The following is a 4,894-nucleotide window of genomic DNA, read 5'->3' as shown; positions in this document are numbered from 1 at the left end:
ATACCCGTAATAAGTATTGGCATTTATCCAGATTTTATTTTTTCAATTTCGGCTGACAAGGTTGAAGCTATTCTCTCTCATTTTTTATAGATAGTTTTTGGGAATAAATGAAAAAGAAAAAATAGAAATCAATCCGATGCACAATAAAAAAAAATGGATTTCTTTTTGTATTTTCTTAATTACATAAAAATGAAATTGAATTCTAATTGAATATTTTTGTTGTTTGTGAGAACCCCTTGAATCAATATTACATTACTTGATTCAATGGGGTCTTAATCATTTTATTGGGAGTTTTTTTTCTTATTCTATAGAATGTTCCCAATATTTGTGAATTTTTTTAAATTAATTAGGTGTAAATGAACCATAACTATGTAGTCCTATTCCTAAAAGATTTATCCCTAAATAACATATCCAAATTATAAGAAAGCCTATGGAGGCCACTATTGAAGAATTTCTATATTCCAATTTTTTATTTTTTCTAGTATGTAAATAAATTGCGAAAATAGTCCAAGTAATAAAAGCCCAAGTTTCCTTTGGATCCCAATTCCAATATGATCCCCATGCCTCATTAGCCCATACTGCTCCAGATATATTACCTATTGTTAAAAAGATAAAACCTAGACTAATAGTACGGTAACCCCAACGATCCAATTGTTGAATAAATTGATATCTATAATAATTTCTATAAGACGAATAAAACGGAAAAGGAGTTTGTTGTAAAATATTCTTTTTATCATTCATATTCATATATTTGATTTCAGCAAAAGAAAAGGATTCATTAAAAAAAAACAAAGTCTTGCTTTTACCAAGAATTTGTATGAGTTCTTGAAATGTAATGACTAAAATAGCCACTGATATTAATGATCCACATAAAAGAGTTGTATAACCCAATATCATCATACTTACGTGCATCATTAACCAATGGGACTGTAAAGCAGGCACTAATTTTAAGGATTCATGCATTTCGGTTAAAAGACCCGAAGTAGCAAAGCCTTGGGTAAAAAGAATACTTGGTGTTATTATTGTATTGAAATAGTCATTTTTTTGTTTTTTGAAGCAAAGAACCATATAAAAGATAGAAAAAGTCCATGAAAGAAATATTAATGATTCATATAAATTACTAAATGGTAAATGGCCTGAAAAAATCCAACGAGTAACTAACAATCCTGTGATACAAAAAAAGGTTATTATCATGCCTTTTTTGAACAAATTGTATAATCCTATGATTTCATTGCCTAATAATAAGGTTATCAAATGAATTGAAATTAAAATAGATACGACCGAAAAGGATATATGAGTTAATATATGCTCTAAAGTGGAAAATACCATATAGAATGAAAAAATAGAAATACTTGGAATAGAAATAATAATTCTTTATAGGAACTTTTTTTTAGAAGATAAGATGCCGCTACTCGGACTCGAACCGAGATGCTCTAGCACTGCTTCCTAAGAGCAGCGTGTCTACCAATTTCACCATAGCGGCTGACTCGAAACCATAATAACCCAATTTTAGTCAATTGTCGAGATTCAAAGAATCAATTAAAACACAATATTTGTTTACTAAACATTCAATAAAATAATTTTAAAGAATTCTATTAGAATCTATTAAATATAGAATGTAAATATCATAATATAGAATGTAAATATCCTAAATTCATAACTGAATCTTATATTCTATATCAATTTTATATTCATATTTTTGTATTTAAAAAAGAGTCGTTGAATCCAGTTAATTGAAATTATTCTAACGTTTATATTTGTTACAGAAAAAGCTTTTTGAATTCCCCGTAAAAATAGATTGCCCTAATGAAAAAGCTTTTAATGCTGTAAAATATCCCTTCTTTTTCCATAAAGTGTTCCGAATAAGTTTTTTTGATATAGACGTGCGCTTTTTTGGAACTGCCATAGAATTAGTATAGTTTTTTATTGTTATAGAATTTTATGTGAAAGACATTTTGCGGTAAATGAAAATTAAGTTTATCTCTAATTAGACATATATTTTATATATTTGAATTTCCATTTTTGTTTTTATTATATTTATAATAAGAATATAATACTTTTTAGAAAGTTTTCCCCAAATCGCTATTTCTTATTGTAATAAAAACTTAATTAGTTAAGTTAAATTTAATGAACTAAACCAATGTTCAAAAAATATTGTCCAAAGAGTCAGAATAATGAATAATCGATTATTCTATTTTATTAAATTCTATCTTTCTTTGTTATTAACCGAAACCATTCCTTTACTTTACAAAAAAGATAAAAGAAAAACCTAAGAAACCAAATTCATTAGAATCCTAATTTTTTTTCTTTATTGTATGGAATATACACATCAATATTCATGGATCATACCTTTTATTCCATTCCCAGTTCCGATGTTAATAGGAGTGGGACTTCTACTTTTTCCCACTGCAACGAAAAATATTCGCCGTATTTGGGCTTTTCCTAGTATCTTATTGTTAACTATAGTTATGATTTTTTCGCTTGATTTGTCTATTCATCAAATCAAGAATAGTTTGTTTTTTCAATATGTATGGTCTTGGACCATAAATAATGATATTTCTTTAGAGTTTGGGTACTTGATCGATTCACTTACTTCTATTATGTCAATATTAATTACTACGGTTGGCATTCTCGTTCTTATTTATAGTGATAATTATATGTCTCATGATCAAGGATATTTGAGATTTTTTGCTTATCTTACTCTTTTTAATATTTCAATGTTGGGATTAGTTACTAGTTCGAATTTGATACAAATTTATTTTTTTTGGGAATTAATTGGAATGTGTTCTTATTTATTAATAGGCTTTTGGTTCACCCGCCCTATTGCGGCAAATGCTTGTCAAAAAGCATTTGTAACGAATCGTGTAGGGGATTTTGGTTTATTATTGGGAATTTTAGGTCTTTATTGGATAACGGGTAGTTTGGAATTTCGGCATTTGTTTCAAATTATAAATAATTTGATTTCTAAAAATGAAATGAATATTTTTTTTTTTACTCTGTTTGCCCTCTTGCTATTTTGTGGCTCAGTTGCAAAATCTGCCCAATTTCCTCTTCATGTATGGCTACCCGATGCTATGGAGGGACCTACTCCAATTTCTGCCCTTATACATGCTGCTACTATGGTAGCCGCTGGAATTTTTCTTGTGGCTCGTCTTTTTCCTCTTTTCATAGTGCTACCCAAAATAATGAACGCAATAGCTTTTATAGGTATAATAACAGTAATATTAGGAGCTACTTTAGCTATTGCTCAAAAAGATATTAAGAAAAATTTGGCCTATTCTACAATGTCTCAATTGGGTTATATGATGTTAGCTTTGGGTATGGGATCTTATCGAGGTGCTTTATTTCATTTGATTACTCATGCTTATTCAAAAGCATTGTTGTTTTTAGGATCTGGATCCATTATTCATTCAATGGAAGCTCTTGTCGGATATTCTCCAGCTAAAAGTCAAAATATGGTTTTTATGGGCGGTTTAACAAAACATGTACCAATTACAAAAACTTTTTTTTTAGTGGGTACACTCTCTCTTTGCGGTATTCCACCCTTTGCCTGTTTTTGGTCTAAGGATGAGATTCTTAATGATAGTTGGTTGTATTCACCAATTTTTGCAATAATAGCTTGTTCTGCAGCAGGATTAACTGCATTTTATATGTTTCGAATTTATTTACTTGTTTTTGAGGGATATTTAAACGTTCATTTTTTGAATTTTAATGGAAAAAAAAATAGTTCATTCTATTCAATATCTTTATGGGGGAAGAAACAAGTAAAACTTAAAAGAAAAAACGAAAATTTTTTCTTAGTTTTACTAAAAATAAAAAAGAATGAAATAACTTCTTTTTTTATCCGGAAGAGATATCTACATCGCGTTAATCAAAATATTAAAAATATAAAACATCTTGTTTTTGGTATTATGCATTTTGGCACTAAAAAAACTGCTTGTTTATATCCTAATGAATCTAACAATACTATGCGATTTTCTATGCTTATTTTAGCGCTCTTTACTTTATTCGTTGGTGCAGTAGGAATTTCTTTCAGTCAAGACGGAATACATTTGGATATTTTATCAAAATTGTTAATTCCGTTTATAGATCTTTTACATAAAGATTCAGAAAATTTTATGAATTATTATGAATTTTTCACAAACGCAACTTTTTCTTTGAGTTTCACTTTTTGGGGAATATTTCTAGCGTCTTTTTTTTACAAATCGGTTTATTCCTATTTAAAAAATTTGAATTTATTAAATTTATTTGAAAAAAGTTTTCTTAAAAAAAATGTTGCCGATCATTTTCAAAATATCATATATAATTGGTCGTATAATCATGGTTATATAGATCTTTTTTATGAAAAATCTTTAATTGCTAGTATCAGAAGATTAGTGAAATTAAATTCTTTTTTTGATAAAAAAAGAATTGATGGAATTACGAATGGAATAGGTATTACAAGTTTTTTTCTAGGAGAAGCTATCAAATATGTGGGGGGGGGGCGAATAGCTTCGTATATATTATTGTATATTCTAGATATATTAATCTTTCTAGTAATTTTATTGTTACATCGAAACAAATAAATATTGATGAATCTCATGAATATGGAACTCGGTAAGAAAAGGGGATTTAAAAATTGAAAAAGAAGATTCTGAAAGAATCTTCTTTGAATACTAAAATTACGTATTGAATTTGGATTCTTGTATCCATAATTCAAAAAGTTTTTTTGACTATTGCCGAAGAACTGAAATAAAAGATAGGGTATAGCTATGACAGTTATTGTATGGGGTCTACCCAATGCTAAATGCAAAGGCGCATAATAGATAGACATGAACATTATGAGCTGTCCCGTAATAAACCCAGTTGTTGCTGCTATTTTCTTCTCGGTTCCTTCTTCCACAAGTCTAGCTCG

The sequence above is a fragment of the Vigna unguiculata genome, unplaced genomic scaffold (genome assembly GCF_037176805.1).
Source record: "Vigna unguiculata cultivar grain cowpea cultivar isolate G323 ecotype 2 unplaced genomic scaffold, ASM3717680v1 ptg000428l, whole genome shotgun sequence".
NCBI classification, from domain to species: Eukaryota; Viridiplantae; Streptophyta; class Magnoliopsida; order Fabales; family Fabaceae; genus Vigna; species Vigna unguiculata.
The sequence above is the reverse complement of the archived record's forward strand: the minus strand, read 5'-3'. Positions refer to the sequence as shown.